General features: G+C 39.4%; 1 protein-coding gene across 1 annotated transcript in view; it reads right to left on the bottom strand.

The window, feature by feature from the left end:
- Positions 1 to 6,801, bottom strand: part of SPIRE1 (spire-type actin nucleation factor 1) — a gene marked incomplete at its 5' end in the record, with an annotated part of 66,810 nt that overhangs the window by 36,182 nt on the left and 23,827 nt on the right. The window lies entirely within an intron of this gene.

Raw genomic sequence — 6,801 nt, 5'->3', positions numbered from 1 at the left:
GATAGATCATTCCTCTCCCTGGCACGTGGCTCAGACCCCCAAACACAGCTCAGCGTGCAATTAGTGGAGAACAGTAGAAAGGAAAGGAATTTTCATCATTATAGAAATTAGAAAGCTTTGGAGGATTGAGGAGAAAAAGAAGCAGCCAGTGCTCTATCCTTGCAGCTGGAGCTTAGGAAGGCTTCTTTAACTCTTCTCCACGTGTCAGGTGCTACTTAGGAAGGAATAAATTCACTGTGACAAATGATTATGTTTAAACTTCTAGACTAAATGAAATATTACTTTTTCCCTCCAGGACTCCCAGCCAGCATCAGTGGGTTTTGCATCTGTTTCAGCAGTAAATTATGGAAACCAACACATTTACAATACAAGAGACCATTTGTCAGAACTTAACTCTGATCCAAAACCTGCCAGTAACCTCAGCTGCTGTAGTCATTTGTACCTACCCTTGGGACAACGGCTTAAGAAAAGTTATTACAGTATAATAGATACATGACCTAAATGGGTTTCCATTTCAGAAAGCGGAAATATCTTAAAAGGGTTTTTCTAAACGATCCCAGAACCTCAGACCGATACCATAGACCTGATTCACCTATTACAGCCTGGGCATTCATTCAGGCGATAAGTGCTGGATGTGTAGGAAACGAGTGTTTCAACAACTTTAGCTTTTTTTAAACATTACAGCATTTGACTTTTTTTTTTTAAATATGCATTTTTAGACAAAAGCTAGTAATAAAAATATCAAATGTCTTCAAACATCTTGCTGCACTATTAAAAGCAGGCAGCTGATTTGCTGGTGCTGTGTGTCCCACATTTGAGATGCGCTCTCCTATGCTCAGTGACAGATGGGAGTTTATATAAGACACTTGTCAGCACAGCATCAAAGACTCACACAAAATGCTCTCTAAAATGTAACATTTTAATGAAGATGGTATTCTCGTAAATCCAGATCTGGACTTTGCCTTTCACCAACTGCAGAACACAGTCTACTGCAGTTTCCAGTTTAAATTCTTAATTGGGAACCCTTTGTTCGCTGATGCACGTAATTCTTATGCTGTTATCTGTGAAACTAATAAAATATTCTTGCACCTTTAGGCTCAATTTAAAAATATAAAACTTGCACACAGGGGAAAAACTGCTTTTATATACCCAGCTATCCAACTAGGGTTTAAATTCCAAGGACTTGGCTAGCAGCATTACTCTAGTTCTTTGAAAATACCCAATCCTTATTTAATTCAAATGTGGGAACAGGATGAGTGAAATCAGTCCCCGAAAACTACTTGAATGAATATTGAAGTTCTTCACATATAGTGGTATGGGTCAGTGCACCTTGCTGAGCTCTAGAAAGGGCAACAGTCACCATGCTGTACAACTATTTAAGAAGAGCGGGGAAAAAAACCCAAACCAAGTACATGTAATATTAACAGTGCCTGCGTTACTTAAGAAAAAAGAAACCCAACAAACATCCCAAAAGCAAAACAAACAAATAGAAAAATAAAAACCTTTTTTCCTTATTAGAGCTCATAAATTGAGTGATCAAACAAATTATGATGGGGCTACAAGTCTGACAACAACACAGTTGCAAAAGTGAAGTTACTGGAAGCCTGGAAGTGTAACCAAAAGCGAAGTTATGAGCAGAAAAGTTTGTGGCTCAATTTCCTTCTCCAGCTGTGCTTTCTGAAAATCCAAGCAGCAGGATATTTAACAGCTTTTACAGTCACGAGACCATTAAGAGTAACTTGGCTAATGACCACATTTCCAAAATAAGCTAGCCGTTAACATTGTTTAGGTACTTATTAGCTACCTCTATTATCATATTTTGTACAAATAACACACCAGTATAGCTATGTTAAATGGAAAGGAACACTTGACTTCTTTAATTAACTGTTTTCCAATTGAGTTTTTGCATGGCATGACAGTAGGAAATAAAAAAACAGTTTAATGTCTAGTGATGCAATTAATTAGCATTTGTATGTTTACATTTTTCTACAGATCAGATTGAAATATATCCAGGCAGACTGAAAGAATTATGCTTTTTTATCAGAAAGGACAGAACTGAAAGATAACATGATTTAAAAGAACAGTATGAAGATGACAGATTGGGAGCTTTATCTGTATTCTACCAAAAACTCAATTACAAGGCATAATGTGGATAACGAAATTAGGGATGAGCTTTTGATGAACATGGACTTTCACTGCAATCGAAGTTGGAGGCAATTACAAAAATATATGAAGTCTCAATTAGTTTGGAGGGAATATTAATCTTGATGCTTTAGGGTGTACATCAATCTCTAGAAATTTTTCAGATATGAGATAAACCCACTGCAGCAGATTAAGACACATCTGCCTACTGGACACTTGTATTTTATGCTGACTGCTGTCACATGGTGTCTGATCGCACCAGCTGTGTCAGCTGTTGAGTTTATCACCCATAGCCCACTCATGAATGCTTAGCCCTGCTACAGGCTGGCATCACCATTTACTGGTACGTCTCAGAGTGGTTGAGGCTGGAAGGGACCTTTGGAGGGCTGCTTGTCCAGCACCCCTGCTCAGGCAGGGCCACCCAAAGCCAGGTATTTATAGATGTTGATGAGATCCCCCTGAGCCTTCTCTTCTCCAGGCTGAACAGATCCAGCTCTCTCAGCCATTCCTGATATATGAGATGCTCCAGTCCATCATCACCTTTGTAGCCTTTTGTTTTACTCTCTCCAGTATGTCCATGCCAGTCTTGTACTGGGAAGCCCAGAACTGGCCCCCCACCCCAGATGTGGCGTCCACCAGTGCTGAGTAGAGGGGAAAGATCACTCCCTCGACCTGCTGGCAATACTTCTCCCAGTGCAGCCCAGGACATAAGGCTCCTTTGTGACAAGGGCACAGTGTTGGCTCACTCAGCCATTGAGCACACGTGGAGCATGAACTCCCTTGGCAGGCAAGGCTGGGCACTAACAGAGAGCTGAAGAAGGGTGAGGGCAGGTACCCCCCCACAGCAGTTTCACAATGGGGAGAGCAGACCAGGTGGGTCCCTGCTCTGATCCAGAGCAGCAATTTCTGCATTCCTACGCTTGCATAGCCTCTCTCTGTCTCTCTCAGTCACACCTGATGCCACTTCTGAGCAATGTAGATGATCTTTTACGATTCTACACAACAGGAACATTTGCTTTATCTCACAGACATCACTTATTTGAGCCTACACTTTTGTCTATGGCTAGGTGCCAGCAAAGTGATCTTAATGACTTCTGCAAGATTCTGAAAAAGAGCGATCTTTTCATGACGTCCATTTTCAGTAGATATTCAAACTGTCTTCCCCCTCACCACAGACACATGGATTTCCTCCACCTTGCTGACACAACTGAAAAAAAGAATCCAACAAAGAAATCCCCTTTCTGTGGAATTTTGCTATTTTAAAAGCTCTCTGCTTGAGATGAGAAACCAGCTGTACTCTATTTTTGTCATCAGCTGTAAATGCATAAACAGCAGGACACAGAGCTAGAAGGTCTTGGTCCACTGAAGGACCACTTTTGGATGGCAGCAGATGGTACCTAGGGCAGATCTGCAGCAAGGGCACCTTTCACGGAGCCTAAGCAGCATACAGATGCTTCCAGCAAGCTGAACTTGCTAGAGAAACTTCACCTTGCAAAAAGATGCAAAGTTAGATTGATTAGCTAACTTAATTTCAACCCTACCTTTGTTGTTGCCGCTACTATTGCAGAGAAATGCGTATTTTTACCATCATTACTCTGTTTATTTTTACCATTGTAATAGTAGTATCACATTTCTCAACTCTTGCTTGAACTCTGTCCTGTGCATCCACTACAGTAAACATTTAATTCTCTTTAAGAATGTAAGTACCATCTCCCTGTCTGCAAGTCAGCTTTACTGCCGACCTTTCACAGACAGGCAATCAGCCTGGAAATAAAAAAGACGTGGCATCAAGTATGTGATGAAGTGCTTAACACACTTTATGTGACATCCATTGAGATGACCTGAACAGCTCACTCATTGCTTCATTATTTCTGATTAATGCACTCACCCAAATGCAGACCAGGAAAACCTTTTCTGAAACTCCACTTCATTTATTGCGTGACAGTGATGTTCACATGATAGACTGGAGAGCACGTGACTAGTCAGTATATAAATTAGTAACAAAACGTGTTATTGCCCTATAGGCCTATCTCTCCTGCCTCCTGACCTATCCCTCATGAAATCCTGTAACTTTCAAAATCTTGACAAGATTTTATAGCACTAAATTGAAAACAGCATCACAACAATATTTCTTCTGCCTCTTCCACAGTTTATTTCCCTTCTAAACCTGTCCCAGGCTGCAGCATAAGATAGGTCAGATTTGGACTACTCCTAGCAAGTGAATTTCTGCAAATAAAACTTCTCCCTCTTCCACTGAAGTTGGCTGTTTGAAGTGCCTACTGAGCAAAACTATGAACTTCATATATCTGTTAAACAGATACCTAGATGCCATCCAGTGGTCCTAGAAGGAATCCAAGGAATTTCAAAGTAACTTTTATTCATAGGAAATTTATTTTAAGTAATTTTAGAGGATTTGTCCTTCTTTTTCGTGTTTTTAATTTCATTCTGATCTCACGTCCACAACTGTGTACAGATCTGAGGGATTCTATAGGAAGATTTCCAAACAAAGCTGTCAGTTTTTGAAATAAACTAACAGTTTAAAATTTGTGGCATCTCTAGTGTCACAAACACAGGTTTTGTTTTTGTTTAATTCGAGCTGACGTATGCAACTTGAGATTTTTTTCCTGTTATCTGCCAATGCAATTACCACAAAATGTCCTTATCAAATTACTATGTGTTTCTCTTCTTTATACCCAATACTCATATGACAGTAACAAAAGGAAAAGAAAAAGGAATTTATTAACTTGAATTGTATTTAACCATATTCCTCATTAATTAAGATTCTTCTGTGTATATGCAAGAGAGAAGAGCATATAAACTAGACCACATCTTTTACTGCACAAACCTAGTGTGATCACACGATTTCCTGCCTGCCTCAAGTGTAAACTATAGAGGTCATTTTAAAATGGTGTAACAAGATTTACAGCATTCCACCTTGTATTTTCTTCATACCTATTTTTTCTTTGTATGCTACATTATTTTCAAAATTAAATACATTCCAAATCTATAGTTGGATAAAAGCCATAAGCAAGGATCAAGTGCATCATAAACCCAAGGTATTCATATTCTAGAAGCTGTTTATAAGATAGTTTTCTTGGTCACTTCTTTTACGCCTAGTGGGGAACTGACCCAGCACGAAATGAAATCAAAAGATCAAAATTCTGGCCTTGGTTAGGTGCAGCAATAAAAGTCTTACCGATTACAGCAGGGCCAAAATTCCATCTACAAGGATTACTTCCTCTGACCTAAATGTGCTTTGAATCAATCTCTAATAGCCTTTGAGACGTAAATGGTTTCTTTCATTTGGGATTAACTCATAGTATGCTCTACGGTGTGATCAGATGTTATTGGGTTTTTATGTTCTATTACAAGGTGATTAAGTAATTTGCAAATTCAAAACAACCCCCTACTTTTTAAATGTTTTTATTTTAAATTATTTTAAATATTTAATTTTAAATGGCTATAAACCATAATATTTTACATTGATATTGACAACTGAGATGCCTTATTACTGCTTACTTTGGCCAAGATGTTCAAGAACTACTGGAAACATAATTCCTCTCCCAACAGGAAGAACTCTAACTGAGCCTCAATATGAACTTTAAAGAGCTGTTAGTTGAGGTGTTTCTAGCACAGGTCCCTCAATTAATACATGCAGCGTTCAGAAAGCTAAGGAGCAGTCAAAAGCTGAGATGTGAAATTAAGGACGTCAAGGCTCAGGAGACAGATTTAGCAGAGAGACATGGTGTCCTGCCTGCTCTCTGTATCAGCGGCATTGGATGCAGCTGAACTGTAACACAGGCACTTCAGAAAACAAGTGGCTCTTCAGCCATGCTGACAGTATCAAAATTATCCTGGTATGATACTGCTCCAGTTTAAAAATTGCTTTCAGTTTGAGTAGGACTGGAGGAAAAGTGGAGCTGAAACTTGACCCCATGCAGCAGAAAAATATCTCTGAAGGATTCTCCCCCTTGAACAGACACAATCAAACAGGAAGAAAAGTCAACACCAGTTCCTTAAGCCTCTGACTAGTCTGTCTTCCACCACCAGTGTGAGGACAAAAGTTCTCTTGTGCTGCTCTGAGACTCATCTGACCATTTAAGAGATGATTCAGCTCATTAACCTGACAAGGAATTACTTCTTTTTTTGTTTGGTTTGGTATTTGCGGTGTTTGTTTCCTAGAACCAAATGAAGGAAAACAGTGGGAGCATGCGTGCACAGGTGGAACTGCTCCTCCTCCTTCAGCAGAAAAATGTTTAGATCAGCCTGTAAAATTTTATCCTGCTTTTCAAATGTACGGCAGATGCTGATTTACAAAGAATAGAAAATCCTTCAGGAATTTATTAAAAAGAAAAACCTTCATTAAAAAAGAAAAATCTTCATTAAAAATCATCCGCCCACCCTCAAAGTCATTCTTCAGCCAGACCATTTAATTGCAGTGGTTCCTAGGATGGCCTTGCAGTCAACAGTAACAGCCAAGCAGACAGTTACCATACATAACCATCACAGGTGGAAATTTCTGGTTTTTTCACTTGGCTCTGCTGTGAAGCCTACGTGACAGAAAAAGAAGCCAATCATACATCAAAGGCAAGGGAAGCTGCTGACTGGGGACAAAACATGAGTAAGAATAATCTCAGATAATTCTCATCCGAAGACAAG

Source organism: Apaloderma vittatum, unplaced genomic scaffold (assembly GCF_000703405.1).
Source record: "Apaloderma vittatum isolate BGI_N311 unplaced genomic scaffold, ASM70340v1 scaffold2451, whole genome shotgun sequence".
NCBI classification, from domain to species: Eukaryota; Metazoa; Chordata; class Aves; order Trogoniformes; family Trogonidae; genus Apaloderma; species Apaloderma vittatum.
This window is presented reverse-complemented; position numbering and strand designations above follow the sequence as displayed.